Source organism: Nelumbo nucifera, chromosome 1 (assembly GCF_055504915.1).
Source record: "Nelumbo nucifera cultivar China Antique chromosome 1, China Antique-T2T, whole genome shotgun sequence".
NCBI classification, from domain to species: Eukaryota; Viridiplantae; Streptophyta; class Magnoliopsida; order Proteales; family Nelumbonaceae; genus Nelumbo; species Nelumbo nucifera.
Genome location: NC_142649.1, coordinates 166,347,397 through 166,360,436, shown reverse-complemented (window position 1 = coordinate 166,360,436; position 13,040 = coordinate 166,347,397).

Sequence of the window (13,040 nt, the reverse complement as noted above, 5' to 3'; positions counted from 1 at the left end):
GCAGGACTCGAGCTGGTCTTCCGGCGCTACCCCCACACCGAAGTCTGTAGGGAACTTCATTGCCAAATGATAAGTGGAGACCACCGCTCGTAGGACATGGGTGATCGGCCGACCTATTATGGCATTGTATGGGGAGGGGGTCGCGACCACCAGGAAGTCGTGGTTGAGTCTGACTACGCAGTGCCATGTGCCGACTTCCACCGGTTCTGTCACTTTCCCAAGGGGCCTGACTTCTTCTCCGCTGAAGCCCACCAAAGGAGTGTTCGCGGGCTTCAAGTCACTTCCCTACAACTGAAGCTGGTTGAACGTGGCTTTGAAGAGAATATCTGCCGAGCTGCCCAAGTCAATGAGTACGCGCTTGACCTCGAAGTCGTTGATCCTCAACTTTATCACAAGCGCGTCATTGTGAGGGTAGTGGACCCCTCGCACATCGTCTTTTGTGAAGAAAATTGGCTATTCTGTCTTCGGCTGCTTCGGAGGATTCTGTTCTTCCTGAGCAGCTTCACGAACTGACATCTGAGCTGCCACTGAAGTACAACCCACGATGAAGTGGGATGTGAAGGCTTGCACGAACTGCGCTCAACTTCTTACGATCCAGGCGCCAGGTTCCGGTACCACGTACGGGCTACTCCTCTGAAAGTGGTGGAGAAGGCCACGCACATGCATGACTCACTGGCTCTTGCCAGGTGCATCTGTGACTAGAAGGCATCTTCATGATCATTTGGGTTAAGCGACCCGTCATACTTGTCAAGAGGGGGGAGCTTGAAGTCTTTAGGCATTGGGACTGTCAGGAGTTCGGAAGACAAGGGAGACAGAACCGAAAGGAGGGGAGCCTTAGCTTCGCCCGAGCTTACCTCTTCTTTGCCTTCGAGCTCGGGCAGGTTGTGGGTGGCAGATCGGCGAGCTCGGCGGTGGCATCTCTACTTCTTGGTGGGCTCGGCGTTTGTGCTGCTCACCTTTGTGTTGTCAGGAATGGTGTGTGCAGGAAGTAGCCCAGGCCACTGGTGATGGCTACAGACAGAGGGATCCTGCTTAGAGCTTGCGGCTAGGATCTCTAACCGGTTCTCTTGGAACGGGGTATCAGGCTTTGAGAGTTGAGGCGACGTGGACCTGGCGAGCTGAGATCCTCCCGACCTGACTGCCTGCGGTGAGACCGGAGTGGCCGGTCTTTCTTGTCGGCCGCAGGAGGAGGCCTGGCTCTTAGGAGGGTTTTGGGGGGCCTCCCCTTGGAGAGAAAGGTGCTCCTCCTGGCGGCGAGACCTAGCCCGCGGTGAGGCTGGGTGCCGAGAAGGGAGTTACGACTGGTGAAGCTGAGGTTGAGGAAGCTGAGGGAATTGCTGCTGATACTGGTGTTGGAGACGTGGTGCAGCATTTGCTGTTGATAAAGCTGGTGTTGCTGGAGCTGCTGCACTTGGGCTTGCATGGCCCGCATGCACTGCATCAAATCGTCGAGCTGGCTCTGGCTGGTCGCCAGAGGGATGACAGTTGGTTCAGCAAAGGTCGTTTCTACAGAGGAAGGGAGGGGAACACACACGGGCGCCATTGCTCGCAGCACACTCAGGCTGGGGACTGTCCACCGAATGAAGAATGGTGAACTATCCTATGCAGACTGTGGGAACCTGGGGTTGTTCCTTGGAGTTACCCATCTCCATGCTTCGTCCAACATTGCTTGAGGAAGCCATGAGTGTTGAGTTTTCAGAGAAGGCAGAACTGTAAAGGTTTAGAGGAAGGCTTTTAGAAGCGTTTTCCATAGACGACGCCAAATGATGGTGTGCAATCCGATCACTCCTAGCTGCCACTTACGTGGCTCCTGGAAGGTACCTGAGATGGAGAAGAAGAAGAATCCCCGGGGGCTTGCCCGGTGGGAACACTTCGATGCTTAAGTTAGTATTCTGTAAGAGAAGCAAGGAGAAGATGAAGGCTAAGAGTGCAGATAGCACGAGAGTAGAAGATGATACCTCTGTCCCTTGATATTAGCTCCTTATAATAGAAATCCGTTGTATCAGGTCCACCGGCCTCTGATAGGGCAGGTAGAACCGCCACTGTCAGTCTGCCGCAGCCATTACTGGCTGGGCTGAGATGGCACGCGCGGGGCCGTCACCGCAGGGTACGTGCCTTTCAGGTGTAAGGCCCCCTCTAAAGGTGGCAGGCACGGCGCTGTCTGACGAGGGATATGGCTGCTGTCCTCAGATTTGTCGGGTACGGTGGTCGGGCAGGAGATCCTCCTGCGATATGCCGAGCTACCCTTCCGCGAGTTACCATGTGTCGGGCTATCTTGTAAGCGACGAGCTGCCTGTGGCAAGCTAAGCCGAGCTGTCTAGCCCGATGTGTCTTCAGCTCGGGGTTTCTATAAGCGAATCAGTGTGTTCCTGTCTGGGAGTGGCCTGAGCTCCACTAGGAGGAGCTCGGATATTAGGAGAGGTCAGGGGGCTCCGAGCTTGGAGGCAGCTTGGGGTACCTTAGCCCCGGGGAGGAGGTGCGGACTAGGCGGCTCCCGGCGAATAGTCTATCCCGCCGATTTGCCGGGCTGAACTCGGTGTGGCTTTCTCACCAAGTTGCGGGTGTGCCTGCTGTGCTGTCACACTGAGTCATCGCTTGAGCAAGATCACGCCCACATGTACACGTGCTACGAGGTTGGGCCAAATCGTCCTCCATCATTATACTCTTACATATTTGTATTGTTTGTCTTTAACAAATCTCATATATCGCACGGTTCCCGGCTAGTTTCATTGAAACTTGAAGATTCAAAATATTGATCAATTATGACATATCGGCAATGCTTATCAAAATATTCTCCTACAAATGATCCAATGGATGTTATCACTTGGAATGGGAGGTTGGAAGATGCAATTGTTTTGTATATGAAATGACAAATATTATCTACACAAATTCACATCTGACTTGTGGCCACCTCATAGGATAATCTCATCTTTCCACAAGCCTAGGAAGGCATTTTTACCATTTCACCCTCAGCCTGTGAGTTTTGGACTCATTAAATGCAGAAGTAATGCTCGTGTCAACCTTAATGAAACCAGCCATTACCACAACCCGAGATCTAGAGCTGTTATCTTGAATCTCCGTGATTTTGGCATGAATCTAGCTTATTAATCTTCTGCATTGTAATGTTTGGAACGAGGCTGAACCCAAAATCAATGTTAACCTCTTATTTTCTTCCCTAAAAAATAACAAAAAAGATAAAGAACATCAAAGGCTTTTATTATTATTATTTTTTTTTGTTCAGATCTGAGTAGATACCATCAAAGGTTTGATGATTAGCATGCCTATACCAATATGGACGATTTTTCTTTGTAGAAAATATGGTTGATACAATCACTAGTCTAATTTTTAAATCCTATTAAATTTAAAGATGCATCACTTGTTAAGTGGGGTTAAAGTTGTATTTTTGAAAAAAAATGTTTATTATAGAAAAAGCTCAATATGAAATAAGTGCTTATTTTTTAAAATAAATACTTAAAAAATTGGATGTCAAATGCAAATAAGTGTTTATTTAAATAAACACTCTCAAACTTGGCCTTACTCTCTTGCTCTTGCTCTCATCTCGACACCTCGACTTTCTTGTCACCTTGGCAATTTATTCCTCACGGTTTCCACTCCTACGACTACACTAGGGCCTGTGACGTCTTTTTGGCCAATTCACCTCGGGAGTTCCCCAACTACCTTTATTGCCATCTTTGATAACATCAATATGAAAGGATGCCTAAGCAAAGTCTTGCTTCCCGAACAACAATGCTATAGTTTCAGGATATGCCCATAATGAGATGCTTTATGAAGCAAAGGAGATGTTTCTAAGGATCCTAGCGGTGGCAATTGAGTGAGTTGGGTTGGGTTTGGTTTGGGTTGAACTTCAACCCAACCCATTTGATCCGCCAACCCATTAATGACCCAATTATATAAAATTAAATGAGTTGGACTCAACCCAAACCCACCTTGACCCAATCCAATCCACCTAAACCCATTTATCTTATATTTATGTACTTAAAAATAAAAACTAATTCCCTTTTGACAAAAAAGCTGATCATAGCTTGATGTCACGAAAGCTATTGTTTACACAAGTGGTGAAGGCTTAAATCACATTACATGCATATTGTTTTTACAAGAAGAATAAAAAGTAATTAATCACTTGAAGCCATTTGACTATATTTGAGTTTCGAGTTTAACCGAACCACTTAGGTTTAAATCAGTCAGACCAACTTGAACTATCTAACTAGATTTATCTTTGAGCTAATCACATCAATAGTGGTCGAACTATTTGGATTCAATTGGTCTGGTCAGACCAAATTAGACTAGTTCAGCCTATGATGGGTTGACTGGGACAGGTCCATATTGGGTTGTGCAAAGGTTTGGGACTTAGCGAACTAATCTGAACCGGATCAATGTGGGCAGTCCAGACCTGTCCAGTTTTGGGTTGGACCGAACCGATCTATATTTGGTTGCGTAGGGTTCTAGACAGAGCCAATTGGTTCGAATCAAGTCAAGGCCAAGTGATGGGATTCGGGCCAACCCGGATCAAGCTGGGTTCGGACTGGAGCGGTTGACCCAAACGGATCAACCCAAGGTGATCAAATCTGTTCATATTCGAACCAGTCTGAACTAAGTTGAACTGGTCTAGACTCCGGTTAGGTTGATTTGGATTTATGTCAATTTGGGTGAACCATGTTGATTTGTCAAAACTAATTTTAGTTAATAATTAATAAAAAATTAATGCATTAATAATAAATTATTTCACTTAAATGAAGAAAAGTAAAGAAAATTGGCTAAGAAATTCACACTTGTACTACTAGTGGTTAACCCAATGGTTATCCATAACCCAACCCGACTCAACCCATTTAAATTGACCAAATAGGTGATATTTCCAACCCACCAAGTAAATGGGCAGGTTGGATGGATTAGATACTAGGTGGGTTGGATGAAAAATTGCCACCCCTAATGGGCAGCCATAATCTCTAGGTTTGTATAGAATGGACAAAGTGAAAAGCACTGAATTTGCTATCTGAACTTCTAGATCAATGACAAAAATATAATGGTTGATCATTTGGTTGTTGTTTGTTTTATAACCATCATTATGTGTTTCCAAAAACTGATAAAATGTGCATTTCTAAGTGTAACTTTTGATAATTTTCTCGACTACTAAATGGTTTGATGAGTTAAGCATGACATGGCAGTTATACAATGTGTGGGACACCGGTATAACTCCAGTAATAGTCCATACTTGCATCTAAATATATTCTTATAACGGCTGGTGTGTGTTGGAATGGCTTCTCTGCTTGACACGTGTTGCTTTTAACTATCAACACGTGTTCCTCCACCATATCACTCTCAGCTCAACCTTACCCTCACCAGCTCTCCTATCTCTCTCAGCCTTCTTTGATTCTCTCGGCTCCCCTCATCCTCTCTCTCTCTCTCTCTACCTTCCCAAGGAGAACCCATCGCCTCTATCTCTCTCTCTCTTATACGCCTGAACCCTCTGTCTCTTTCTCTCTCTCTCTTCAGGCTTACAGGTCTCTCTCTCATATGCTTGAACTAACCAATAGCCTCCATCTCTCTCCAGATTTACAGAGACTTCACAACCTCCTCTGTCTCTCTAGACTTCACTCGAGGAGAAGCTTGCCTCCCCTAACTCTCTCTCTCTTCCCTTTCTTTTTCCTCTCATTTTCTTTCCTCTCTTTTGATTCATCTTCTCGAGATTTTCACTTTTTTCTCTTCCGTGTTTTCTCTTAACACCTCAAAGGTCTTGGGCTAACTCGCCTCTTCATTGAGCCCAACGTTCAACCTTTCACACAGATGGAGGCTTAGAGGTTTGGGAGAAGGTTACGTTTGTAACCCATTACCAAGAAAAGCTCATAACGTTCTTGCAAGCAGAAGTTGTTGGATTTTAATCTCATTAGAAATTAAATCCAATGGGGTTTGACTTATCAATTACATGAAAAACACACATGCACACATGTCTTGGAAAATAGTTTCTCATACTAAAACCAGTTTTCAACTTGTCCCACATTGGAAAATTATAAAACTTCTTTTGAGTTTTTAAATAGGAGTTTATTTACACTCCTTAAAAAGAAAGAGGAGAGTATGGAGGCTTGCTACCACGCAATGCACATGCACGTGTGTGTGCGCGTGTGTGTGACGCAATGAGATGCTTTAAAGGTGCACTTTGGTCGCACTTTGCGCATACCCGTGTGGCTTGTGAAGAGCGGCTTTGACTTTTGGTGCAAGGTTGACCATTGATGTTTCAATGATCACGATCCAATCAGGTGTGATCAAGAGGCACTATTCAAAGTTAACAGTCATTAACTATTAACTACCTTTTTAACAATCACAATGTTTGAATCTATAACTGTTTAAGGAGCCTTTTTTGAATTAGCGCCTTCCTCTGCTCTATGACTCTTTAGAAATTACTTAAGGAGCGTGAATTAAGCAAATGTACACACAAGCTTTTTGAAATTACTCTTTTCTCTCTTTGTTCGATCTACTACTATTTCACAGAAGGTTTCTTTGGAGAATCTTCAACTTTGTTAGTTGTAGACTCTCGCCCAAGGCTCTATTGTATCTTGGGAATGGATTTTCCTATAACACAACAGTAGTGGAATTGAATAGGGGTAAATAACGTTCTAAAGACAATGTCTTTAGACATGCCTCAGAGCTTCTCCTCCAAGTTTTAGTAACCCTAATTTCCCAACAATTTTAGAACGTTAATTTGCAATGGAGGCAGAAGCAAGCATGACTTCGATCAAGATGATGAACCAAGATCTTATTCGACTTGACTAGTTCGGTGGAGCAAATTTCATTCGATGGCAAGGCAATATGATCTTCTTTTTTACCACATTGAAATTGTACTATCTCCTGGATTCGAATATGCAACAACTTTTTGAACCCACTAACAAAGACTTTGAAAAGCTAAAGAAAAAAGAGCAAAATGAGAAGAGGATTCACTTCTGTGCCGAGGACATATATTGAACACCTTATCAGATTGGCTTTACAACTTCTACAAGGAACTCTTATCTCCAAAAGAAATTCAAATACAAGGTGCAAGAAGCAGGTACAAATAAGTATCTTATTGCAGAATACTTTGACTTCACCATGGACAACCATAAGCCCATACTGGAGCAAGTTCATGAACTACAAATGGTAATTAATAGAATTCAATCCCTTGATATCATTCTTCCTGAATCTTTCCAAGTTGGAGTAATAATTGCCAAACTTCTACCTTTTTGGAAGGATTATACGAAGAAGATTCTACGCAAGGCAAAAGAACTTACCTTGGAGCAAATTCAGCAACTCCTTTGTATTGAAAAAGTCTTGGCTTAGAGACAATAGGGATAAGACACTGGCCGCTATGCTGAACTCTAAGGTTAATTTTATGGAAAACGGATCGAAGAAGACTAGTCCTACATTACAAGTAAAGAAGAAGGACGAGGAATTCAAGAAGAACAACAATAAGAAAGGATCCTGCTATGTATATGGATAGAAGAGGCACTATGCCCAAGTCTGTTGACATCAGAAAGGTGGAACCAAGTCCGCAAACATGGTGAAAGACAATCTAGTGGCCATGATTACTAAAGTCAATATGGCAGAATCATCTTCTGGATGGTGGTTTGATTTAGGCGCAACAATCCATGTTTGCAAGGACAAGTCCTTGTTCAAGATACACCTATGTATATGATGTGTCCGAAGCGTGTTGTTAAACACTCTAGAACACTAGTTTAAACATTTCTAATTTTTACCACTTCTCAAACAACTACTAACATAGTAAATGGGTGAGAACGTGTCGTATCCACAGGGAAGCAAGTGAAAAATTAATATATATTTAGATCTGGACAAGAGAATGCAATCGGGAATGGCAAAAAATATGAAAATAAAATCTATTATTACTGAAATTAAATGATTTGAAATTAAACAAAACAATAACTAAAATTCAGAATTTAACAAAGTGTGGAAATCAACAAAAGAAATAAAAGACATAAACAAAGTTGATCCAGAATTCGGATCTAGTGGCGGTAGCTGTAGATCGGCTGGAAAACTTGCGGGAACCCCTCCTGACAAGAACCGGGCATCCTCCCCTTCTACAACCCTTGAACCCCTCAAGACACCTTAGCCTTGAACCAAACAAAACCAGATCTGCAAAATAGAGAAATGAACAAGAATTAAATCTAAAAGAATGCAGAAATAAAAATAACATAAAAGAAAATGAAGAAAATAAAAGAGTGATTGATTAGATCCAGTGGCAGTAGTTGCAGATTGGTTGAACAGCTTGCAGGAACCTCTCCTAACAAGAACTGGGTGTCTTCTCCTTCTACAACCCTTGAACTCCTTAAGAAACCTTAGCCTTGTAACTAGGTGAATTGACCAACCCCTTCTACAGGGCCCCTGGGTCCTTTTTGTAGAGAATGATGGACACAACTGGGAATAGAGAAAAAGAGGGGGGGTGGCAACTGAGTTTTAGAAAAAATATGGGTGCCCTAGGGTTTAGAATGAAGAGTTAGGATGGTTCTAGGGTGATCCTAAGGATGAGAAGAAAAGGAGAAAGCACCCAATATTATGTAAGGTTGAGATTTAATGGCTAAAGGCTGAATGGTGAAGATTAGAAGTTAGGTGGCTCCTAGGGCTAAAATGCTAAAAAGAGAGTGCCCTAGAATGGATGGTGTAGATTAGAAAGGATGGAAGGTGAGGATTTAGCAGTTAGGGGCAGCTAGTGTTTGTTAAGAGTGAAAAGAATGGGTTAAAAGGTGCCCTAGGGTTTGCTAAGGCGTGGGGAGCATGCTAATACATTAGTAGGGGCACCAAACTGGGTTTAGTAGCTAGGAGGCACCCTCTTGCTTTCAGTTTTTCACAAAAACACCCACTCTCTCAGTTGGACTTCACACCAGCTTCCCAAAATCTACATTTTAGCCATAAAAACTTTTCAGTTTTCCATAGAATTTGCACAGAGACCCTTAGAGGCCACAACATTGCATTTAACTAGGAAAATGACACATCTTGACTATTCTAAGGCCAAAAATACCCCTAAATTGATGCCCTTAAGGCATCAAAATGCAGAGTTATCAGTATTCCTTATGAGAACTAAGGATGAAGTCTTTGACATGTTTAAACTATACAAAACTGAAGTTGAAAATCAATTGGAAAAGAAAATTGAAATCCTTAGAAGTGATAGGGGTGCTAAGTACTTTAAGAATGAGTTTAATTCTTTCTATAAAGAATTTGGAATAGTACATCAAAGTTCTGCTCCTTATACCCCTAAAAAAATGGCCTGGCCGAAAGGAAAAACAAAACACTTGCAGATATGATGATAAACTATATGCCGATGAAAGCTAATGCACCTTTAAACCTGTTAGGGGAAGCACTCCTAACAGCTTGTCATTTACATAACAAAATTATTTCTAGAGTTAATAATAAGTGTCTATATGAATTATGAACAAGAAGAAAGCCTAACTTAACATACCTAAAAGTGTTGGGGTGCTTAGCATATTACAGAGTTTCAGACCCTAAAAGAACCAAGTTAGGACTTAGAGCAAAAATAAGTATGTTTGTTGGATATGCAGAACATAGAAAGGCCTATAGGCTTGTAAATTTAGAGTCCAACATAATAATTAAAACTAGAGATGTTGAATTCTTTGAAAGTAAACTATGTTCTGAATCCACAGAAAATGATAGAGAAGTAGGAAGAGAAATTCAGATCTCAATACCTATTGGTAACAATGAGATTGAAAGAAGAAATGACACGAATGTAATGATCCGAAGAAGTCAAAGACAAAGAACAGAGAAACACTTAAATTCTGATTTTATCTTTATTAAGTCAATTGTTTTCTTGCTTGAGGCTAATAGAGAAAAAAATTTAATTAAGATACCCATTGTACTAAACATTGAAAATTATCCGAAGACCTACAATGAGGTTGTGACTTCTAGAGATGTTGCCTTTTGGAAAGAAACTATAAATGATTAAATAGATTCAATAATGTCAAATAGCACATGGGTACTAGTGGAATTGCCTCCGGGGTCAAAACCAATCAAATGTAAATGGGTGTTTAGAAGACAATACAATTCTGATGGATCTACACAAACTTTTAAGACTAGGTTGATAGCTAAAGGATTTAGTCAAAAAGAAGGGATTGACTACTTTGACACTTATGCGCCAGTGGCTAGAACAAGTTCTATTAGAACACTTATAGCATTAGCATCCATTTATCACTTATCTGTTAATCAAATGGATGTTAAAACTGATTTATTAAATGGTGATTTAAATGAAGAAGTCTATATGGAACAACTAAATGGATTTGTTCTTCTTGGAAATGAAAAGAAAGTCTGTAAACTGGTTAAATCACTATATGATTTAAAACAAATACCAAAATAATGGCATGAAAAATTTGATTCTTGAATTCTAGCTTTTGGTTTTAAACATAATAGTGGTGATAGATGCATTTACTCAAAGTTTACTAAAATTTATGGTGTGATTAATATGTCTTTATGTTGATGACATGCTTATTGTGAGTACTAATATTGTTGGTATAAATGAAATTAAAAACTACTTATCCTCTGTCTTCAAGATGAAAGATTTAGGAGAAGTAGATACCATATTGAGAATAAAAGTTAAAAAGCATAGTAGGGGATTATGCATTAAGCCAATCACATTATATTGAAAGAATACTTGAGAAATTTAAGCATTTAGGATTTAAAGAATATAACACACCATTTGACTATAGTATAAAGCTAGTAGAAAATTCTGGTAGAACAACTACATAACTTAAGTATTATAATGCAATATGAAGTGTGATGTATGCTATGCTTTGTACTGGACCTGATATTGCATTTACAGTAAGTAAACTTAGTCGGTTTACAAGTAATCCTGGTGCAGAGCATTGGAAGGCAATTGAGAGAGTTCTTGGGTACCTCAAAAGAACCTTGGAACTTTGATTTTACTGTGATTATCTAGCTGTACTAGAAGCGTATACTGATGCAAGTTGGATTACCGATAATGGAGATAACAACTCCACATCTGGATGGATTTTTGTCCTTGGTGGGGGTGCGATCTCTTGGGCATCCAAGAGACAAACTTGTATATCTCACTCAAGCATGGAATCTAAATTCATAGTCTTGGTGGTTGTTGGAAAAGAGACTGAATGGATTAGGAATTTATTATTGGATATAAAACTTTGGCCTAGTTTTATGCCTCCAATTTTCATTTACTATGGTAGTAAAGCAATTCTGTCAAGAGTTTATAGTGGTAACTACAATGGTGAGTCCAGATATATGAATCTGAGGCATGAATTTTTTAGGCAACTGATTTAAGATGGAGTCATCACTATAACTTATGTGAGGTCAAATAAAAACTTGATTGATCCTCTTACCAAAGGTTTGCCCAAAGAATTGGTAAGAATGACAATCAAAGAGATTGGATTAAAATCCTTTACTTAGTCACTAATAATAGTAACCCAACCTAAATAGAAAACATCAGTATTGGGTTTAAAGGGTAACAAAAAATTACTGTAATATGACTGTTAGCACTAACATTTAGAAATTTTTCATCGCAACATAAATAATGATGTCACATAAACAGTGATGTCCGTTATGATGAGAGGTTGAGTTATACTCTTAAACAAGTAATGGTGTGGCTACCTGACCCGGAGGGAGGGATGGATTGGATATGGAGTTTGGAGTCGCCACCTAAATTTTTGGGAAATGGGAATTTAGAAAAACTTGAGATTTTTCAAGAAATTTTTTTTTGTTTTCTTAGTGACTCGTTGCCCAATGGGGATGAGATTCTTAGGATCCGGGGACCAAGGTACAGTGTGGGAAGGTATTAGGTACCCCACACATGCCCGGTTGAACCGGCCTTTACTTCGCCAATATTTCAAAGAAGATTTTAATAACTTTGGGCTTGTAAAAGTAATAAATATCACACTAACAAATAAGAGGAGAATAATAGTCAATAAACGCTAAGAGGTGTGAGAGTAATTTAATAATTGGCTAGGAAATTCAAACAACAAATTTGAAGTACGAATTCTGAGATAGAAATCCATAAATAATAATTTAAAACTAAAAAGAAATGAACAATATGCAACAAATTCTAATTTGACCTAATACTAATGCATGGGATGAAAAGAGATTTTCTATTGATTAGATTGCTGCTAGAAAAAAAAAAAGAAAGGACTAACTAAAGATGGTGTTTCTAGCATGCCTAAGTATGTAGAAGTAAAAAGACTAAAAGAAAAAGGTGGAGTTTGAAGGCATAGCAATTTCCTATCTTAACGAAAACTGATTTATTAATGAAACCGAATCCTTAGTTAACTTAGGTAATAGAAAAATTTTAAGTAGAAAAAATGATCTATGTTAAAACAGAACACAACATTTAAAGAAAGAAAAGGCAAATGCTTTTGTAGACTAGCAAGGTAATTGTTTGTTGATAAAAAGAAGAAAAACTTTATGAGTAGAGGCGGAAGAGAAATTATGTGTATTAATAATCCTACGGAATGTCTACTCAATTCATAAAACTAATTTATTAAATGTAAAACATGATGCAAGAACAATTAAGGGAAATGCACATAGTTAATCTAAAAAAATGGCAAGCCAATGAGATAATCGTATTGACCCGAACAAGCCAAAATAGAAAATGATGATTTAACTGTATAATACTAACTAAAAGGAAATGCAATCCGAAACGGACAAGCCTAACTATCCGTGGGAAACAAAATAGTCTATGATGAAAGAAAACTGAATTGAAAAAATGAAAATTTAATGGCAAGTATGGTACTAAATGCTCGGACAAGAACCTTTGCCTCAAAGAAAACTCCAACCAATTGAAATTGCTTTGTCCTCCACTGTTACATGCTTACCTTCCCCTTCAATGACCGTTATAAATGGACAAAACATAAATCTCCTCTACACTTTGAAGTTTTTCTTGCCAACGAAATGGATTTCTAATTACTAGCTAGAGGACAAAGATGTGAGTTGTATGACCCCCAATGGTGAAGGATGTTGTTGCACGATCGAGACTTCCTGCTGTACTTTCAAGCCCGTCTCATACTTTT